The sequence below is a fragment of the Aegilops tauschii genome, chromosome 1 (assembly GCF_002575655.3).
Source record: "Aegilops tauschii subsp. strangulata cultivar AL8/78 chromosome 1, Aet v6.0, whole genome shotgun sequence".
NCBI classification, from domain to species: domain Eukaryota; kingdom Viridiplantae; phylum Streptophyta; class Magnoliopsida; order Poales; family Poaceae; genus Aegilops; species Aegilops tauschii.
Genome location: NC_053035.3, coordinates 496,537,276 through 496,560,571, shown reverse-complemented (window position 1 = coordinate 496,560,571; position 23,296 = coordinate 496,537,276). Strand labels below are relative to the sequence as shown.

Here is a 23,296-nt window from a genome sequence, read left to right as displayed (position 1 = left end):
AATTCCAATTTCTTCAACTTCGACCAAGTTTAGAGCAAAAATATGAACATCCACAATATTAAGCAAAAAAGTGTGGAAATTCATTTCATGAGGAATTTAAAAATATCGATTTGATATTATGTATTTCTATTTATCTCTATAAATTTTATTGAACATAAAAGGTTTGACTTTTGAAAAAAGTAATACACAATATATTTTGAAACAGAGTGATGATTTTTTTGAAGAAACCCAACGACGCAACAAAGCGCACTCAACCCTTCTAGTTTGTGTTGTACCAGAGCTCACATATTGAAAGCCATCTAGACCACTTTTAGGATGACCACTGATGAAGCATCTTAAATAGCATTTAACCTGTTGATTTACCTGGACTAGTAGAAAAGGGGGCTTTTGTCCCGGTTGGTAAGGGCCTTTAGTCCCGGTTTTTGAACCGGGACTAAAGGGTCGTTACTAATGCCTCCCCCCTTTAGTCCCGGTTCTTACACGAACCGGGACTAAAGGCCGCGGCCACGTGGAGCTCCACCTTTAGTCCCGGTTGGTAACACTAACCGGGACTAAAGGAAATTTTATGATTTTTTTTTTGAAAAGTTTTTTTGCGAATTTTTTTTTGAATTTTTTTTTTGATTTTCAAATTTCTGAATTATTTTAACCTCTAATCTCTAATCACCACCCCTCATCACTGCTCAATTTATCCTCTAATCTCTAATCACCCCTCATCATTCCAAATCATCTAACTTCCCGGACGGTCACCCATCCTCTCACTACTCCAGCCTGAGCACGCTTAACTTCCGGGTTCTATTCTCCCTCGTTTCCAAGTCTGCACATGTTGTTTTCCTGACAATAGTAAGATGTCAATCCTATTAACCCTCAGGAATTTAGCTTGAGCATGAAGTGACACATTTCACTGTTTGAGTTTGAAACTATTGTTTTAAAAAACAATAATTATTTAGTAACACTAATATTTCTGGAATAATTAGTTTGACCATTGTTTGACCACTGTTTGACCACAGTTTGACCAGATTTGACCAAAATTCAAAAAAACTAAAATAATTATTTAGTAACACTAATATTCTAGAATAATTAGTTTGACCATTGTTTGACCACAGTTTGAATTTTTTGCATTTTTTGCCTCTCCAGATCTTAAAAGCCCCGTAACTTTTTTTCTGTTAGGTTTTTGAGGATTTTAAAAATGTTTAACGGGGTTCCCCCAGTTAAATTCGGATGTAACTTTTCGAGTAGATGATTTTTCATATAAAAAACTTTTTCATCCGAGTTCGTATGCAAAAGTTATGCCCATTTTAAGAAATTCCAGAAAGATTTTGCAAATAAAGTCGAAATTCATATTTATTAATTTTCCCAACAACTAGACCACATATCACATGGAAAACTTATTTTATTTTATTTTTTTGACATTTCCATCATTTTCTTTTGTTTTTTCTAAAACTGAAAAGGCGGTGGGGGGGGGGGGGGGGGGTAGAGTTTGAAAATGGGACCTTTAGTACCGGTTCGTGCCATGAACCGGTACTAATGCCTCAAATCCCATTAGTACCGGTTGGTGGCACCAACCGGGACTAAAGAACCTTTAGTCCCGGTTGGTGCCACCAACCGGGACTAAAGAACCTTTAGTCCCGGTTGGTGCCACCAACCGGGACTAATGGGCATCGCACCCTTTAGTCCCGGTTCGTGGCACCAACCGGGACTAAAGGGCCCAGGTGAACCGGGACTAATGCCTTAGCCGCACGAACCGGGACGAATGCTCACATTAGTCCCGGTTCGTGACTGAACCGGGACTAATGTGAATACTGCCCTGTGACCAAAGCCCTGTTTTCTACTAGTGCTGGTCAGTATGACCACCAGTGGCTGGATGACAATCAGAGCTCGTGAGAAGTTCACATCTAGTCCTTTCAATGAAAGTTTTCCAACAGGAACTAGTAAATATAGGGTCTCGGTGGAAAAAAAAACATACTTAGGCATGCTATCTAACTTGTAGATTATCAATGAACACATCGACTGTTTTGTGACCTATGAATTGATGCTTCAGTAGAATAAAGTGTTCATACTTTGTAAACTTATTAATAACTACTAGTATATAGTCATACTGAGTAGAATTGGGTAATCGGAGATGAAATCCATAGTTAGAGTCTCCCAGACCCCTTTTGGAGTTTTGGTATAGGAAGAGGAGATAATAATCCATGGTAAGGAACTCTTTCAGCTTATCATGTTAGAAAACTACACAGTAAGCTACTCTATTCCTAATCATTTTTTTCATACCAGGCCAATGAAATAAGCCATGAATTCACTTATAAGTGACCGGAAATCCAGAATATCCACCCAATGTGCTAGAATGAAATGCAGAAAAAAAAACTCTTGTAATTCTGGATTATGACCAATCCATAAGCAGTTTTTGAACTGGATCACACCATTTTGCAGTTTATAGAGTAGTTTAAAATCTGGACTGGCAGTCAGTTACTATAACAACTCTAGTGATTCTGCATCATGTTGATAGCCCATAAGAATTTGCTCTAAACAAACAGGTTGAGCACCAGAAATAGATAACAAACTAGAATCAGAGGCAAGCCTATGAGATAAGGCATCCGCTGCTTAATATTCCACACCTTTTCTTGTAATTAATTTTGTATGTTAAACCCATGAGTGTGGTAAGAGCTTTCTATTGGCAGGCTGTATGCAAACACTAATCGTTAAGATGTATTAAGCTATTCTGATCGGTTCTAATAACCAACTCTTTCACTAGTAAACATGGACGACATTGTGTCAGACATAAATTCCGCAGATCTCTAGGTAAGGGATCGTAAGCTAGATGTGTTGAAAGATGGTAACGGGGATATATGATTTACCTAGGTTCAGGCTTTCCGAAGAAATAAAACCCTACATCCTGCTTGTGCTTTACGGCGTTGGAGTTTATACAGAGTACATGTAAACTATCAAGAGATTTAATATTTTCTATAGTGTCAGAGATAAATTTGGCAGATCTCTAGGTAAGGGATCGTAAGCTATATGTATGTATGTATGTATGTATGTATGTGTGCTGTCGGACAAGTTTTCATGCTTCTTCTCTGCAGTAGACTAGACTTTGGCTTCTCCTATGAACGGCTCCACGATGCATGTCAAGATTGGGTTATTTTTCTTCCCTCAGGTTAAACAGTTTTTCTCTTATATTCTGCAGCGACGAGAGCACTGGTAGTATGAATAATATAGAGGGTTATTTTTGTGTGACAGAGACAAAACAAGCACCGGTTACCTTACACTAGGGGCAGGGGCGCGCCCAGGGTGCCCCTCCTCTGCATGCCTGTGCATACTATAAACCATGGATAAATGCAACAGCAAGGTTAGTCCTCTTGAATCGTTCAACAACTTATTATATTGATGGTGCATCAGTGCTTTTCAGAGACAGACAGGAGTAGCAAAGAAACAAAATTCCAACTCCTGCAACTGCACGCTATCTTTGACTTCTCTTTATTTAGTTCAAGGGCCAGTCTGAATAATACACACCAGAAATTCACTCAAAATATAATTAGCACCTTCTTATTCATAATCCAACGATGTAACTATGAAGGCTTAAGTCAACAGTTAGGAAACTCTTCAGAATGAAAAAAAATTCTGTTTATTCTTACATAAGTTCAAGTTGCCACTACTGAACTTGTAATCTTGAAAGCGTCCTGGATCACCACAGTTACTGCAAATGATGCCAATCAGAGAATTGTTGTCAGCACAAAGCACCAAACCTATACATGAATTGCATTGTACACGAAAAATGATTAAGACAGCCCATCGACCGCCTCTTGCGCGACTGTTAATGGGTTTGATTACTTCTGATATGTTGTCGTTACTTCTGGTTGTTTGATTAGAGCAAACAATGGCAGACAGCTTTGTATAGGCACCTGTAGAGATCAAAGGCTCTATATAGTTACGCTCTGCGTTATGCTACTGTGAGGTACTCTCTCGTCTCAGGAAGCTCGAGCTACCGATTTGGATTTCATGGCGAATTTGACCACACTAGTAGAAAACAGGGTTTTGGCTCGGCCAGAAAAGAGCATTAATCCCGGTTGCATTACGAACCGGGACTAATGTGAGCATTAGTCCCGGTTCGAGCGGCTAGGGCACCGTACATGCATTAGTCCCGGTTCAAATGGGACCTTTAGTCCCGGTTGGTGCCACGAACCGGGACTAAAGGGTGCGATGCCCATTAGTACCGGTTCGTGGCACCAACCGGTACTAAAGGTTAGACCTTTAGTCCCGGTTCGAGCCACCAACCGGTACTAATGGGGTTGGAGGCATTACACTAGTAGAAAACAGGGCTTTGGTCACAGGGCAATATTCACATTAGCCCCGGTTTAGTCACGAACCGGGACTAATGTGAGCATTGGTCCCGGTTCGTGCGGCCAGGGTCCTGCCGGGCCTCGTGGGGGCATTGGTCCCGGTTCGTCCGGACCCTTTGGTCCCGGTTGGTGGGACAAACCGGGACCAATGGGCCACGCTCCTGGCCCACCACCCTTTAGTCCCGGTTCATACCACAAACCGGGACTAAAGGGCTGGTCCTAGTTGCGGCCAGTGTTTAGTCCCACCTCGCCAACCGAAGGGCGCTCACACCAGTTTATAAGCCCGTCCCTCTATGCCTTGTTGAGCTTCTCTTAAAGTGAAAATAGATGCCCTTATACAGGGAATTTCACCTAAATTCATAGTAAATTTGAAATTTACTATGAATTTAGGTTTAATTTTCTCTATAAGCGCATCTGTTCATTTTTTTATATTTATCAAATAAATAAACCTTAATAAAATAAATAAAACTAAATAAACCTTAATAAAATAAAATAAAATAAACTATAGTAACTACAATTAATAAACCTTAATAAATTAAGTAAAAATAGCAGCAGTAAAATAAATAAAAATAAAATAATTAAAGTAAAATACATAAGTAATTAGAAATAAAATAAATAAGTTTTTTGTGGTAAGTAGAAACAAAACAAAACAAATAAAGCAAAAGAGATAAAAAAACAGAGGAAAAAATTTATGCCACCTATTGGGCCACAAGGCCTTTGGTCCCGGTTGGTGCCACCAACCGGGACTAAAGGGGGCATTGGTCCCGGTTCGTGGCACCAACCAGGACCAAAGGCCTTTAGACCCGGTTGGTGCCACGAACCGGGACCAATGAGTTCCCTATATATACCCCATCGCCACAGCAGAGCACTCCACAGTGCTCTGTTTTTTCTGGCCGGCGAGGGGAGGGCATTTGGGTGCTCTAGCTCACCTCCTATGCACATGAGGTGTTCGATGAAATGTCTGAGCCACACTAGTTAATCTTTCTCCTCTTGAAACTCGACCTCCGAGCTCCATTTTCCCCGAGATTTGTCTAGGTTTAGCGGTCCGTCACGTCCCGTCCCCGTCTTCACCGCCGTCGATCGCCCGCGCCGATCTCGTCATCAGCACCACCGTGGTGAGCCTCTTGTTCTTATCTTCTTTCTGAAAGGAAAAAATTCTTACTTTAGATAGTTACTTGTCTAATTTTGTTACTTTTATTATTCCTTCTTATTACATAGTGCGATGGTTTTGGTATCCGCCCCCGTCGGCCCTCGTCCTGTCTATGATTCGGATGTGGTATATATTATCTTTTTATAACTATTTGGTTCATTTATTGTTTATGACAAATATACCGACCAACGTGACATAGATTTTATTTATCTAGGAGGTGGTTGAACCGGAAATTCTAACCGACCCTATTGTCGAGAGGTTAAATTTAGTTGAAGAAGAAAACAATTACTTGAGGGAAAAAATAAAAAAATTGAGGAGGAGAAGATGATATTGGAGTTGCATGTTGCGGATGTCGTCGATGATCACAAGATCAAGATGGATGCAATGCGCTTGAAGATTAGAAAGATTAAAAAATATGCCATTCATACCGAGGCTTGGTATCATTATGCCGTTGGATCAATTGTTACCTTGGTCGCGATTATGATCGCATTTGTTTTCACATTGAAATGTTTTACATAGTTTCAATGTATGGTTTAATTAATTAGATGCTCTGGAGAGCTATATATATGTTGTTAGATGAGAACTATGTATGTACTTTGGTTCTAATGTGATGATGAACTTCTATTAATTTGGTCACTTAATTATCTATTCATGATGTTCTGTAATGGTTTTTGACACACTTAATTATATATAATGCACGCAGATGAACCGGCAATGGATGTACGGTGACAGACACACCTCCGAGTACATTAAGGGCGTGCATGATTTTCTCGAAGTGGCTGAGGCAAACAAGCAGAATGGTTTTATGTGTTGTCCATGCCATATATGTGGGAATACGAAGTCTTACTCTGATCGGAAAATCGTTCACACCCACCTGCTTTACAAGGGTTTCATGCCACACTATAATGTTTGGACGAGGCACGGAGAAATAGGGGTTATGATGGAAGACGGCGAAGAAGAAGAGGACGATGACAACTATGTGCCCCCTGAATACGGTGATGCTGCAACGGGGGAAGCTTCTGAAGATCAAGAGGAACCAGACGATGTGCCCAATGATGCTGCAAGGGGGGAAGCTGCTGAAGATCAAGAGGAACCAGTGCCCGATGATGATGATCTCCGCCGGGTCATAGTCGATGCAAGGACGCAATGCGAAAGTCAAAAGGAGAAGCTGAAGTTCGATCGCATGTTAGAGGATCACAAAAAAGGGTTGTACCCCAATTGCGAAGATGGCAACACAAAGCTCGGTACCGTACTGGAATTGCTGCAGTGGAAGGCAGAGAATGCTGTGCCTGACAAAGGATTTGAAAAGCTATTGAAAATATTGAAGAAGAAGCTTCCAAAGGATAACGAATTGCCCGACAGTACATACGCAGCAAAGAAGGTCGTATGCCCTCTAGGATTGGAGGTGCAGAAGATACATGCATGCCCTAATGACTGCATCCTCTACCGCGGTGCGTACAAGGATCTGAACGCATGCCCGGTATGCGGTGTATTACGGTATAAGATCAGACGAGACGACCCTGGTGATGTTGACGGCGAGCCCCCCAGGAAGAGGGTTCCTGCGAAGGTGATGTGGTATGCTCCTATAATACCACGGTTGAAACGTCTGTTCAGAAACGAAGAGCATGCCAAGTTGATGCGATGGCACAGTGAGGACCGTAAGAAAGACGGGAAGTTGAGAGCACCCGCTGACGGGTCGCAGTGGAGAAAAATCGAGAGAAAGTACTGGGCTGAGTTTGCAGCTGACCCAAGGAACATATGGTTTGGTTTAAGCGCGGATGGCATTAATCCTTTCGGGGAGCAGAGCAGCAATCACAACACCTGGCCCGTGACTCTATGTATGTATAACCTTCCTCCTTGGATGTGCATGAAGCGGAAGTTCATTATGATGCCAGTTCTCATCCAAGGCCCTAAGCAACCCGACAACGACATTGATGTGTACCTAAGGCCATTAGTTGAAGAACTTTTACAACTGTGGAATGGAAACGGTGTACGTATGTGGGATGAGCACAAACAGGAGGAATTTAACCTGCACGCGTTGCTGTTTGTAACCATCAACGATTGGCCCGCTCTCAGTAACCTTTCAGGACAGACAAACAAGGGATACCACGCATGCACGCACTGTTTAGATGACACTGAAAGTATATACCTGGACAAAAGCAGGAAGAACGTGTACCTGGGCCATCGTCGATTTCTTCCGACCAACCATCAATGTCGAAAGAAAGGCAAGCATTTCAAAGGCGAGGCAGATCACCGGAAGAAGCCCGCCATGTGTACCGGTGATCACGTACTTGCTATGGTCAATGATTTACACGTAATCTTTGGAAAGGGTCCCGGCGGACTAGCTGTTCCGAATGACGCTGAGGGACACGCACCCATGTGGAAGAAGAAATCTATATTTTGGGACCTACCCTACTGGAAAGAGCTAGAGGTCCGCTCTTCAATCGACGTGATGCACGTGACGAAGAACCTTTGCGTGAACCTGCTAGGCTTCTTGGGCGTGTATGGGAAGACAAAAGATACACCTGAGGCACGGGAGGACCTGCAACGTTTGCATGAAAAAGACGACATGCCTCCGAAGCAGTATGAAGGTCCTGCCAGCTACGCTCTTACGAAAGAAGAGAAAGAAATCTTCTTTGAATGCCTGCTCAGTATGAAGGTCCCGACTGGCTTCTCGTCGAATATAAAGGGAATAATAAATATGCCAGAGAAAAAGTTCCAGAACCTAAAGTCTCATGACTGCCACGTGATTATGACGCAACTGCTTCCGGTTGCATTGAGGGGGCTTCTACCGGAAAATGTCCGATTAGCCATTGTGAAGCTATGTGCATTCCTCAATGCAATCTCTCAGAAGGTGATCGATCCAGAAATCATACCAAGGCTAAGGAGTGATGTGGCGCAATGTCTTGTCAGTTTCGAGCTGGTGTTCCCACCATCCTTCTTCAATATCATGACGGACGTCCTAGTTCATCTAGTCGACGAGATTGTCATTCTGGGCCCCGTATTTCTACACAATATGTTCCCCTTTGAGAGGTTCATGGGAGTCCTAAAGAAATATGTCCGTAACCGCGCTAGGCCAGAAGGAAGCATCTCCATGGGCCATCAAACAGAGGATGTCATTGGGTTTTGTGTTGACTTCATTCCTGGCCTTAAGAAGATAGGTCTCCCTAAATCGCGGTATGAGGGGAGACTGACTGGAAAAGGCACGCTTGGAGGGGGGACTCAATAATATGCAGGGACGGATATTCTTGGTCTCAAGCACACTACACAGTTCTACATAACTCTACCTTGGTGACCCCGTATGTCGATGAACACAAGAACAGTCTGCGCTCCAAACACCCGGAGCAGTGTGACGACTGGATTACATGTGAACACATCTGGACTTTCAGCAGTTGGTTGGAAACACGTCTCAGAGGTGACACCACTGTTTGTGATGAGTTGTACTCGTTGTCCAGGGGACCATCTTCGACTGTATTGACTTACAAAGGATACGAGATAAATGGGAATACATTTTACACGATTGCCCAAGATCAAAAGAGCACCAACCAAAACAGCGGTGTCCGCTTTGATGCAGCAACCGAGAGGGGAAAGGACACATATTATGGTTACATAATGGACATTGGGAACTTGACTACGGACATGATTTTAAGGTCCCTTTGTTTAAGTGCAAATGGGTCAATCTGTTAGGAGGCGGGGTACAGGTAGACCCACAGTACGGAATGACAACAGTGGATCTGAACAATCTTGGGTACACTGACGAACGGTTCGTCCTAGCCAATGATGTGGCACAGGTTATCTATGTGAAGGACATGTCTACCAGATCGAGGAAAAGAAAAGATAAGGAAGCGAATACATCATACGATGAGCCAAAGCGCCACATAGTTCTTTCAGGAAAAAGGGACATTGTGGGAGTGGAGGGCAAGACAGACATGTCTGAAGATTATGAAAAGTTTCATGAAATTCCTCCCTTCAAAGTCAAGGCTGACCCAAGCATCCTGATAAACGATGAAGATTATCCATTGTTACTGCGCAATAAGCAAATGACACAAGCGAAGAAAAAGTGAAGACTTTCTCCCGCAACTATTATGATGATACCATGCCAACTTTGTAATAGACGAGTATGATACCATTGTTCGTTTTGTACAAGAAGTGCATCTAGTTTTTGCCGTAACCCTCTCAACTTTCTTGCACATGCTATGTGGATGAAATGATGATACCATGCCAACTTTCAACCTTTTCAGAGTTCATTTGAAATGCTTTTCAATTTTAGGGTCTTATAGCTCAAAATAATTAGTAAATGCATGAAAAATAACAGGCCAAATATTAAAAATTATGCCACCTACTGGGCCACCACGGCCTGAATACGATTAGAAACCCATCCATGGGCCAGGATTCAGGCCCGCAGAAGGCCCAGTAGGCCCACAGGCATGTACAGAGAGGTTAGGCCCGTAAGCCTGCTTTAGAGAGGAGCTCGACAGCTCAGGCGCACCGCACCTTATAAACAGGTGCGGCTCTCTCTTAGCTAGCGAGGTGGGACTAAACTCACCACCACGCCGCTATGCAAGGCCATTGGTCCCGGTTGGTGGCACGAACCGGGACCAATTCCACCCTTTGGTCCCTGTTGGTGCCACGAACCGGTACTAATGAGGCCGTGGCCCCACGAGCACCTTTAGTACCTGTTCGTGGCACGAACCGGTACTAGAGTTTCTTACTAAGCAGTTTTTTAGTCCCACCTCGCTAGCTGAGAGGCACTAGGAGCGGTTTTATAAGCCCTGAGTGCAGAGACGATGAAGAAGAGACGCAATGCTCACGTTGCTTAGCTTCAAGCCTTGAGGAATAAGGTAGACTGCATCGAGCTATGTGCAGTGCAGTCTACACTATTCCGAAAGGCTTGAAGCAAATCAACGAGCATTGCGCCTCTTTTTTATTTTTAATAACTTATTACAACTCTGGACTTCTTGTGTTCCGACAAAATAAAATAAACTTTAATAAAATTTATCAAACTAAAATTAACAAAGTATTTTCTGTTCAAAACATTATAAGAAACCTCTATTATTATTGAAACTAAATCATATAAAATTGATGCAACTAAAATTATCGAAGTATTTTCTGTTCAAAATCATTAAAAGCAAAAAGAATTTTCATAAAGAACTTTTTTGATAGAAACTTTAATAGCAAAAAGAATTATCATAAATTAAAATAAATAAGTAATTAGAAACAAAATAAAATAAAATAAATAAGTTTTTGTTGTAAGTAGAAACAAAACAAAATAAATATAGCAAAAAAGAAAACAAAAAAACTAAATACAGCAAAAAGAATTTTCATAAAGAACTGATGGCACTAATAGAAAGTTTATATTTTTTCTAAAACTAATGGCACTAACAGACAGTTTATAATTTTGCTGACCTAAAAGCAAAAAGAATTAAAAAATAAAGCAAAAAACAAAAGAAAATAAATAATGCAAAAAACAAACAAAAAACTGAAAAAAACTATTTTTATACTAAAGTTAATCACAAACTTGTGATTCACACAAATTTCAAAGAATTCAAATTTTAACAATTCAAATTTGAAAACTAATGGCACTAATAGAAAGTTTATATTTTTTCTAAAACTAATGGCACTAACAGAAAGTTTATAATTTTGCTGACCTAAAAGCAAAAAAGAATTGAAAAATAAAGCAAAAAACAAAAGAAAATAAATAATGCAAAAAACAAAACAAAAAAACTAAAAAAAACTATTTTTATAGTAAAGTTAATCACAAACTTGTGATTCAATTCAAATTTAACTATTTAAATTTGAAAAGTAATGGCACTAACAGAAAGTTTATAAATTTTCTGACCTAAAAGCACAAAGAATTAAAAAATAAAGCAAAAAACAAAAGAAAATAAATAATGCAAAAAACAGAACCAAAAAACTGGAAAAAAAATTAAAAAAACTGCCACCTATTGGGCCACCACGGCCTGAATACGACTAGAAACCCAACCTGGGCCAGGATTCAGGCCCGCAGAAGGCCCAATAGGCCCACAGACAGCATAGTGTGACATTAGGCCCGTAAGCCTGTATTTGAGAGGAGCTCGAGAGGGCAGCCGCAGTGGGGCTTATAAACCACTCCGAGCCCCTCTCAACTAGCGAGGTAGGACTAAACTTTTGGCCGCGGGCAGCGCAAGGCCTTTGGTCCCGGTTGGTGGCACCAACCGGGACTAAAGGGGGCATTGGTACCGGTTCGTGGCACCAACCGGGACCAATGCCCCGCCTTTAGTCCCGGTTGGTGCCACCAACCGGGACCAAAGGCCGCCGCTTCCCGCCCTTTGCGCTGCTGAAAAGGGACCTTTGGTCCCGGTTGGTGGCACCAACCGGGACTAAAGGGTGGCATTGGTCCCGGTTGGTGCCACGAACCGGGACCAATGCCCTTGCTATATAACCAGGACTTGTGAAAATTTCACATCTCCGTCGCCTCCCTCGCCAGTTGCCCCCGCCGCCAGGCTGCCCAAATCGCTCGCGCGCTCCTCGTTGCCGTCTACGCCGCCGCCAACGCCGTCGCCTCCCCGAGCCCGCGCCGTCCTCGTCGCCGGCATCCCTCAGCCCGCTGTCCTCGTCGTCCCCGTCGCCGCGTGCCTCCCCGAGCCCACCCCTCCACGTCCCTGTCGCCGCCTGCCGTCCCGAGACCGCCGTCCCCGTCACCGCGTGCCGCCCCGAGCCCGCTGTCCTCGTCGCCGGACTCCTGCCATCGCCGCCCCCCTCGAAGTGAGCCCCCCCTTTCCCATGGTCCCGATCGAGCGCCGCTCTTGCGCCCGAGTGCCCCTTGCTCTCTGCCGCCCCTGCTCCATGGTCGCCGCCGGCCCCGACGCATTGAAGAGCAGAAGGAGAGGAGAAGGAGAGGAGAGGAGAAGGAGTGGAGCAGCAGCAAGACGCCGTCCAATTTTCTGAAATTTCTGAATTTTTTTACAGATATGAATAGTGCATATAGAGGGTGTTTGATCAAATGCTAGATGGCTTTGGGCATTTTTAGAATTTATGATATTTTTTGTGGTGAGGTACTGATGCAAGACAAAGGTGATGGCAAAATTTCAGAATTTTTGGATTGGTTTAGAATAGGTTTTCAGCAAGGAATTTGAATCTGGTTCAAATTTCATTTGAATGGAATTTGAAAATTTTGAACTATGGATCAGAAGGTTTTTGGTGAAATGGAGTGTGGGTACTGTCATGAAGTTGGAGTAATTTTTGTGCTTGTAAAAGAGTTAGGAAAATTTAGAATGTGCTAAATATGTCAAAAAATGTTTTTTTGTTCATATACAGAAAGTTTTTATATATGACTATGGATATATGAGCAATGATGATCCATGGATGTATGCATTGATATATATGAGAAACGATGTTGATAGAATATTTACCAAGTATATATGTATTTTTGTTCATAGCATTTTTTCCATTTATATATGTATGTGGCTATAGATGGATATATATGAGAAATGATGATCCATGGAAGAGTTTTATATATGCAAAAGTTACATTTTTAGAAAAGTTATATATATCTAGCTAGGAAAGGAAGAAGAAGAAAAAGAAGGAGAGGAAAAAGGAAAATAAGAAGAGGAAGAAAGGAGAAGAAGAGGAGAGGAAGAAGAGGAGAAATAAATAAGAAGAGGAAAAAAGAAGAAAAATAAGAGGAGAAGAAGAAAGGAATAGAAGAGAAGAAGAAAAAATAGAAATTCTATTTTTTCTTCTTCTCTCCTCTATTCCTTTCTTCTTCTCCTCTTTTTTCTTCTTCTTTTTTTCTTCGATCTTCTCCTCTATTCCTTTTCTTCTTCTCCTCTTTTTATTTCTTCTTCGTTTTCTTATGTTTTATCGGGTCTGTCGTCGTCGATATACTACCCCTCTCCCGATAACTTCAACATGAGGGGGGGTCGATATACCCCCTCCCCGATAATATTATTTTCCCATGTACGTATGTCGTCGTTGTCGATATAACCGCCTCTCAATAACTTCAACACGTGGGGGGGGGAGTCGATATACCCCCTCCCCGACAACATTATTTTCCCATGTATGTATGTCGTCGTTGTCGATGTATATAACTCCCTCCCAGATAACTTCGACATGATGGACGGTCAATATTTATACCCCCTCTCGACCGTGATAACTTATACCACGGGAGCACCCCCCGGCCCTCTCGCTCGACCAAAACTCTCGAGGACACCCAAACCCTAGAAAAAACGATGTCGGTCTCCTACCCCCTCCCGCCGCGCCCCTACCCTTGAAGCGTTGCCGAGGCCACCCCAAACCCGGAATAAGCTTGGTCTACGTTTGCACTAATATATCCACCTGCTGTCATGTTTGTGTAATAATTGTCATGTTGTAATATTTGCAGAAACAATGGAGCACGGACGAGACGAGCAAGCAGAAGAGGTGTTGGGGGACATAATCTTAGCCGGAGGTGATATCTTGTCGTATCTTAACGACAATGATGGTCTGGAAGAACAGGGTGAAGAAGCAGGCTACGGTGATCGAAGAGTGGAGGAGGAAAGACATGATTATGATGGCTCCGGTGACCCAATGCTGGTGCAAGAAGGAGCCCGTGGTGACGGCTCCGGTGACTGAACAGAGTCCGGCCAGGTAAATATATTAGTTAAGCCTGTGCTGACTAGCTAATTGATGCATTCATTGTTTTGGTATGTACACATATTAATTAACACTCGTCTTTCTTCTTTTTTCTAGCCCTCCGGATCGAGCACAACTTCGGTAAAGAGACGAGGCCCGAAGAGAAAGTTGCGCTCGGATGAAAGGTTTGAGATCACAGCAATCGCGCGCGACGGCCAACCGATTGAACCCCTCCGGACAAAGGATGCATTTGCTGCTCAGTGCGGGGTTCTAGTTAGGGACAAGATCCCGATCAGCATCCATCAATGGTATAAGCCTAAGAAGGAAGACCCTGAGGTGTCTTATGTCAATGATATGCAGAAAGATGATCTTTGGACTGAGCTGAAGGCAAATTTCACCCTACCACCAGAGGAGGATCCGGAGAAGCCAGTTAAAGAGCAATTAATCAAGTCTCATGCTCTTAAGAAGATGGTAGACCTATTCAGGAGGTGGAAGAATGAGCTGAAAACGTTTGTCGACAAAGAAGAGACACCAGAATTCATCGGCCGGTATGAGAAGATCAGAGACCACTGGCTCGCATTTGTGGCCCACAAGACAACGGAAAAGAGTAAGAAGATGTCAGCGAGAAACAAGAAGAATGCTGCGAAGAAGAAGCTTCACCATCGCACGGGGTCAGGTGGCTACCTCAAAGCCCGACCTAAGTGGGCCAAGGCTGAGAGGGATCTGCTTGATAAAGGGATCGAACCAGAGACAATGAACTGGCCAGACCGTTGCCAGACTTGGTTCTTCGGGGCTGGCGGAACCTTGGACCCTGTATCAGGGAAGTGCCGTTGGACGGACGAGCAACTTGAAATACCCGTCAAGAAGCTTAAGTACTATATCGATGCAGCGCAGGAAGGGACGTTCGTTCCAGACAGAGAGAACGACGAGCTCACAATGGCCCTCGGGAATCCTGAGCACCCTGGACAGACACGAGGCACGCCAGGCTCCGTTCCGTGGAAGGCTGGTTTTCCGGACGCGGGCGGTTACAAAAGCCAAGAAAGGAGGAAAAAAGTGGAGCAGATCCAAATTCTGAAGCTGCACGAAAGGGTTCAAGCGCTAGAGGAACGAGACGGCAATCGACATGCCGAAACTGCCCCCGAAGCTACACCGCCATCTCAGCGGAGAAGCAGCGTGGCTTCCACCGAGCTGCTTCAGCTGGAGCATGCGACTCCTGCTAGCTACCCCGTGGATGCTATCACGTAGTCTCAACATTGCCACCTTATAGCGGAATGGCAGAACTTCAAAGTCAAGGCGGCTGTTGGCTCTGTTTTACCTCCTGAACCCGGCGCAACCTACCACTGCCGGCCGATTCCAGAAGGATATGCTAGGGTGATGGTGGATGAAATAACGGAGGGATTTGAGGAGCTCCAGCTTGACCACCCTACCGGTGAAGGGGAGACTCGGCTGGGTTCTGCTATGAAGACTCCATGCCTATGGCGGAAGGAGCTCATCAAGCTTCCGAACTGGACGGCTCCGGCGAGTAAGGGCACTCCGCCTCCTCCTCCGGCGAGTGATCAGGGCACTCAGCCTCCTTCTCCGGCGCGTGGAGGCACTCCGCCTCCTTCTCCGGCGCGTGGAGGCACTCCGCCTCCTTCTCCGCCTGCGCCGGCGCGCCAGAGCAGCCATCCTTCTCCTTCTCCGCCTCGTCAGCAAGGGCGGAAGAGACCCGCCACCGCTGCGGCTGCTCCGGCGCGTCGTAGTCCTTCTCCTCCACCTCGTAAGCAAGGAAAGAAGACAGCCGCAGCCGCTCTGTCTGCTCTGCCGGCGTCTAGCAGTACAGTTGCCAGAGGCGGGAGGCAATACAGATTCGGTCCTTCTCTGAAGACTCCAGAGAAGTTACCATACGAGAGGACCGAGGAGGAAACCAGGGAGATCGTGCGAGCCGAAGTGACAAACTTCTTTGAAGGGGTGAAAGCAAAGAAACATCACCTCCGGAGGAGAAGGTAGATCCGGTGAAAGCAAAGCGCACTCTGGCTGCCCTGACAAAACCACCAAAGTCTCCGCCGAGAGGCAACTATGAGCGCATTCTTGCAAAGACATATGCCAAAGCGGAGCGGTCGGGAAGTACTGTCAGTTATAAGAGGTTAAAAGAACGACGAGCTGGGAAAAAAATTGCCCAGCTCGGCGAACAAGCGAACCAATCGTGCCCCCCGCTCAAGGTGTCAAAAGACATCGTCGCTAATGATCCGAGGATGGTGCCCGGTTATAGCAATCTTGGAGATTACCTGCCCGACGATGTACATTATGAAATCATGGAGGTGGACGAACACAAATACCATTACGGGAAGCCTCTCGTCAAAGATGAAAGATCTCTAACAACGATGATGCGAAGATTACATGATTGGTACATGAAAACCTACAGAGAGTCTGATGGGACGAGTACTTTGACGCTGAGAGTTAAACCGGAGCATGACCTCGTTGGAATTGAACTGCTGAATGTTCCATTTGAGGATTTCTTCCAGTTTTACAATCAAAAGGCCCTCGATAAAACAACGATCACTTGCTACTGTCTGTAAGTAGTACTACTTCTGTCATTAAGTCTCTCTATATAGGTCAGCTCTTTCATTGCATGTATTTATAATTATCCTCACTATATTATGCAGATTGAAGATCGCCGAATTGAAGAAAAGACAAATCGGTGATATTGGGTTCATTAACACAAATCTCATAGATGCATATACGGTTGAAAAACATCCCAAGAAGCCGAGGCCAACTTGCTACAATCGTTGGTATTAAATCAAAACAAAGATATAATACTCTTTCCTTACAACTTCAAGTGAGTGTTACTGTCTTGTGCATATTCGGTTTCCCTTATTAGTCCAGGTTATGGTAATGTAATTGATGACTTATGCATGCATGCGCAACTTCCACTATATTCTTCTAGAGATTAAGCTTGAGCAGGGAGTAGTAACCGTCTTAGACTCGAGACGAAAAGATCCCCAGGACTATGCGAACATGACTCAAATGCTCGAGAAGTAAGTTAAATCGATCATTATCCACCATATCAGCAACTTTGTTCATTTCCTGATATCAAGTAATTGTTTTCTTTGTCTGGCAGGGTTTGGAGAAAATTCACCACAAAAGCTCCGGGACTGCCGAAGAAGCTGCAATTTAAACACCCGAAAGTAAGTACTATAGTAGCATGTTCCGCGCATCTCCTAGTGATTCAAGCGCTAGTTTCATCAATACCATTTAGCATGCTTGCTTATCAGTTTGATTGACCTCTATTTCTTGTAAAGTGGTTGTGGCAGGAACCCGGGAATAATTACTGTGGATACTACGTTTGCGAGTCCATCCGCTACACGACCTGTGAGCGGGGCTACACTGAAGAACAATATGAAGTGCGTAAGCAATAATATTCACAATTTTATTTTATTACCATCATTTGTGTTGAGTTTCATTTATTCATATATATATGTATTGACCCCCTTCTTCAAATTAGATGTTTCGGAAGCGGGATGAACTCCTAGCACCAGATCGTATGCGAGGAATTCAAGAGGAATTGGCGGCATTCTTCCTTGACCACGTGATCGCTGAAAACAGAGAATACTATGTGGACCCTGTGTTCCTACAATTTAATTAGGAGATTGTATTGTAAGAGATAATTATTGTATATATGTAGCCGGTAGTGTCGGATAGATATACGAGAACTTGTTGTTCGACCAATCTCTCGGAGAAGGAGAGGTGGTCGATATCACTTCTCTCTGTATGCATATGTTCATGACGATCTTCTGTTTCCTTCATTTGATTACTAGCTAGCGTGTCTAGTCCTCTCCATACGTATATAGTACGTAGCGTCGACCAAGCACGGAGATAAGAGAGGACACTTCTCTCTATTAATTAGCTAGCTAACACAATATATGAAACACCTAAATTAACCCCCCAAAACCCCTAAACCACCCCCTTAAAAAAACAAAAACCTCAGCTCCTGCCAGCTGCTGACGCGTGGATGCCTATTGGTCCCGGTTGGTGACACCAACCGGGACCAAAGGCCCCCCTGCCTGGGCTGGCAGCAGCGGCCACGTGGAGGACCTTCTGTCCTGGTTCGTGTAAGAACCGGGACTAAAGGGTTAGGGCTTTAGTAACGACCCTTTAGTCTCGGTTCGAAAACCGGGACAAAAGGCCCTTATAAACCGGGGTAAAAGCCCCTTTTCCTACCAGTGTTAGTACCGGTTCATGGCACGAACCGGTACTAAAGGTCCCATTTCCAAACTCTACCCCCCCCCCCCCCCCCCCCGTGGATCGCCTTTTCAGTTTTGTAAAAAGTAAAAGAAAATGATAAAAACTTCAAAAATTAAAATCAGATGTAGTTATGTTACTACATGTACTAGTTAGGAAAATTTAAAAACTTAAGTTTGGTCATGTTTTGCAAAAAGTATAGGGAAAATGTAAAACAGCTATAACTTTTACATACGATGTCAGAAAAGAACGTATAATATATCAAAATGTTCAGCACGAAAATCCGCAACCGATTTTGATCGCCTACGGCCTGTTTGCAAATTTTTAGAATCCTCAAATTCTAAAAGAAAAAAAGTTATGCTCAAATTTCTGTTTTTTTTTTGAATTTTTGTTAAATCTGGTCAAACTACTTATTCAAGAAGTATTATTGTTACAAAATAATTATTCAAGAATATTAGTGTTACTAAATAATTATTTCAGTTTTTTTGAATTTTGGTCAAATCAGGTCAAACTAATTATTCAAGAAATATTAGTGTTACTAAATAATTATTGTTTTTTAGAACAATAGTTTCAAACTCAAACAGTGAAATGTGTGACTTCATGCTCAAGCTAAATTCCTGAGGGTTAATAGGATTGACATCTTGCTATTGTCAGGAAAACAACTAGTGCACACTTGGAAACGAGGGAGAATAGAACCCGGAAGTTAAGCGTGCTCAGGCTGTAGTAGTGAGAGGATGGGTGACCGTCTGGGAAGTTAGATGATTTGGAATGATGAGGGGTGATTAGAGATTAGAGGTTAAATTGAGCAGTGATGAGGGGTGATTAGAGATTAGAGGTTAAAAAAATTCAAAAATTGGAAAATAAAAAAAATTCAAAAAAATCATAAAATTTTCTTTAGTACCGGTTGGTGTTATCAACTGGGACTAAAGGTGAACCTCCAGGCAGCGGCCACGTGGAGGGCCTTTAGTCCCAGTTCGTGTAAGAACCGGGACTAAAGGGGGAGGCTTTAATAACGACCCTTTAGTCCCGGTTCCAGAACCGGAACTAAAGACCCTTATAAACCGGGACTAAAGACCCTTTTTCTACTAGTGTCACCCTTACAGCTTGTAGCTTACAACGATTATAGGCGCTAGCCCTTCAGCTATCCGTTCATTCCTACCAGCTACTCCCTCCATCCCAAAAAGTTTGTTCCTCAAATGGATGTATCTAGCACTAACTTGATGCTTGATACAACCATTTGAGGGATAAGCTTGGGACAAGATTTTTCAGACGGAAGGAGTACCAGATAAGGTGTGAATATATATATCGGAAGTCTTAATGGACCCAATTCGGATCAGTGAGCCAGGCTGGTAGGCGTCTGGCCCGGCCCGGGCTTGTAGGATTCTGGCCCATCTCTTGCGTGATCTTCAGAAACGACTTGCCCCCAAGCCAGAGCTCAAGGGAAACATTGATTCATTAGGGGGTCAAAATATTCCCAGTTAGCTGCATAGGTCCTCTTTTGTTCCATTCAATCAACACGTGCGGTATTTGCACGATTGCCAAGCTGGCGAACCCAACGGTACAACACACGCAGAGGACACTGTGAATAAGCATCAGCATCTCGCAATGAAGAATGCACCTGGAAATTAGGAGTTCTGGCCTACTTGAGTTGAGAAACGTAGAAAACCGGGTGTACGCGGCTGTCACTGGGAAGAGCCAGACGATAAATGACACAACCAATTTTGGAAAGAATCTGATAGGGTCCATAATATTTGAGAGAAAGCTTCTGATTTGCACGACGGGGCACACTGGACTGAGCATATGGGTGAAGTTTGAGGAACACCTGATCACCAATCTCAGAAACTTTTTCCATACACCATTCGATCGAACTGTGTGCGATGCATGAATAACAAACGGTATGATAAAAATTCGTCTTCAAGAAAATCGAAACTACTACACGTACGAACATGACTTGTCCGATTTGGTACGATGCAACATCCAGCCGTTGCTGGACTTAGAGTCCAACTGATATACGGGTTGATCTGCTCCATCAGATATAATTCGTACGTGAATTGTCGTACGTATAGCATGGTTCCAAGAAAATGAACTATGTGCGATGGCTGATCCATGAAGCGCGTCGAGCGGTGGAAACCTTTCCCGGTTAATAAGAACGTGCTATTTCTCACAAAAAATTAAAAATAAGAACGTGCTATGTGCGCTCCGGATTGACGTAACTGACGTTGGAGGTTAATCTCATCTCAAAACACACAAAAAAAAGCGTGAACCAACATGTAGTTGAATGGTTAGAGGAACAGTGGTATCCTCGGCCCACCAGGGTTTAAATCCCGATGCTTACATTATTTCTGTGGTTGGATGGTTCTCAATCTCTCGAATGTGCTCATAGAGGTAGGGTATACACGCTTACGTCTACCGTGTGCGAAAAAAAAAGAAAAACACAAAGAAAGCAAAAGAAAAATCTGGCGCTGGAGGAGTTGGAGACGGAAAGGCTGGGCCCAAACGTGATATAAGAGGGACCCGACCCTAGACCGGCAAAGAAAATCGAAGCAGCAAACATCGCTCGATTTCTCGCCCTATAAAAAACAAAAGGCAAATCGCAGATTCAAGGCTATGGCGGCGGCGATGCGATTTGCGGCCGGAGTCCAGCGAGCCCAGTCCGTTTACAAAGCCGTCGTCTCGCCGCTGGTTGAGGGTGAGCGTCGCCGGCTGATGCCAAGGCTTATCAACGGCGGCCGACCTGCGTATTTTCCTCAAAGATCTATGTCCTCGGGCGGCGACGGCTGCAACACCGCTTTGAAGGTATACCACCCAAGATCCACAACTTCTGTATATGTATATGTTCATCATCACCGCTGCACATCCCTCCGTCCTGAATTAGTTGACTCGGATTAGATGTATGTAGATTCTGTAATTCGGGATGGAGGTTGTAGAATATATCATATATTCGGTTCTAGTACTATAAATCGTTTTTTTTTCCGAGATCTACAACTTCTTTTTCCACCAGTTACGAAACGAAATACAGTATATGTCAGCGATTAAGTACTGCTGCTACTTGGTAATCCCTGCTAAACTGATCTTCGATCTGTGTGCCAGCAACCCTGTGCAAAACCCGCGCTAGACCTCGACGCCAAGAGAGCATGGGGCCGTCGTCAGATAGCAGAAATCGAGACCAAGAAACACGATCTCTTCTACCAGCTCGCTGAGCTTGATAGCAGATTCCCCTCGCGTAACAAGTACTTCCGAGAGAACAGGGAGCTTATCCACCATCTCTTCGGACACATTGAGCCCAATCCCAGTGACACCCTATGGTATGATCCACAAAATTACATATACAGATTGATCCGATCTCCCTAATTTGATTATACTGATGCGTATCTTGTTTGGTAATCTCCTCTGTAGGCGCTTCTGTCGTGCAAGAGAAAGATTGAATAAATGGCTGGTATATGGACTGCCTACAATGCTTGCCACTTGGATGTATCTGGATTCGGATGGATGGAAAGAGATGTTTGCTGATATCCTTGGAGTTAGTAGCTAACCTTATCTAGCACAGTGTTTGAAGCCGGCCAATTAAAAGTGTTCACTTTAAAGAAATTCACTCCAATGTAGAGTATAAAACTACTAGTAGAAGTGAGGACTGCTGCTCGCCTTATGAGCCAAGTGATTCGTCGTTCTCGTTGCCATAAAGAAGTGACATGTTAACTGGATGTTGTAATCCGAATCTGTTCTCCTTATATGGTGTTATCCAGGTGTTGTTTATGTGGAGTGAACTTCATTGTATTTTTTTTTGACGTATGAACTTCATTGTATTGTTGTTTAGAACTAGCTAGCTCTTTATCTATGGTCCTGCCAGATGCGATAAAAACAAATGAGGAAAGATAACTCTTTTTAAAAAAATGCTGATTTGTAAAGGTCTTCCCCTTTTGCTATGTTTTTGGGCTTCTCGAAGTTTTAAAAAAATCTAGTCTGGAAGCTGCAAGTTTGGCAAACGTATTAACAGCTGAAGACTTGATAATAAAGGAACTAAAAATAATACAGTTCCACTAAAAATCAGTCACCTGTTTTTGATTTGGCTTAGGTCAGATTTTATGGCTGTCCGATTTTGTTTGAATCTCAGTCGGGTCTTTGACAATTAGGTGGGTTTTCGGGTTGAGGTTTTCTTTTACCACGTTTTTGAACCCGAACCGGTTTCCAGGCGGCGTGCTTGTTCGTCATTGTGCCAGCGCAGCTTGAGAGGGGGAGGCAGGGGAAGGAGAGTGGCTGGCAGCAGCAAGAGGATAGAAGAAGGGAGGCAAGTTGTCAGCTAGCTGCCGGCGAATGGCGAGAGGAATGACATATGGAGGAGATTGAGAGGTGGCCAGTGGGGATCTTGCATGGCGCCCGCCACGAGCAATTAGTGCTCTGGCGGAGCGGAACCACCGATCGCGAGATAGGTACAGCAAGCCACTTCTCTCTGTGTCCCCCCTCTAAGCTCAGTCGTGTCGGAGCTGCTACAAGTGATCGGTTTAAGTCTACAAAAATTGATTCCCAAACGTCCTGCTCGCTGTGCGATTATTTGGGTTCAGTTCACTATGGTTCAGAGTGTCAATTTTAGTTCGCCTGCTCATCACCAAAGTTGCGCGGGAGAAACTATGTTCCTGAGGGATCTAGGCCTTCTGACAACATTGTTGGTTCAGTATTTTGGGGGAGCTGTCGATTTCAGATTTTTCCAGTTATATTCATTGTCAGTTGCATTCATAGTTTCTTATTTTGTAGTTAGTGTCAGTTGTTTTCACCAGTCATTTATTTTCAGTCAATATTGACTCCTCAGCTTATTTCCTCAATATTCTTATAATTCTTCAATTATCTGTCTTGAAATTCTCAGTCTTCTTATTTATCATTTGTCAGTTAATGTCATTCATCAATCCTTCTTCCTCAGTTCATTTCTCAGGTATCGTTCATGGTTATTTATCCGTATTCTTCAATCTCCCCTTTAAGCCATTTTTTTTATCATCCTCAGTTTTTC

At 43.6% G+C, this 23,296-nt stretch overlaps 1 long non-coding RNA gene across 1 annotated transcript; it reads left to right on the top strand.

Annotated features, from left to right (window-relative positions):
* The first annotated feature begins 21,288 nt into the window (after positions 1–21,288).
* Positions 21,289–22,050, top strand: LOC120969642 (uncharacterized). Its single transcript, XR_012183580.1, has 2 exons — positions 21,289–21,602; positions 21,694–22,050. It is a non-coding gene; the product is annotated as an uncharacterized lncRNA (long non-coding RNA).
* Positions 22,051–23,296: the final 1,246 nt, after the last annotated feature.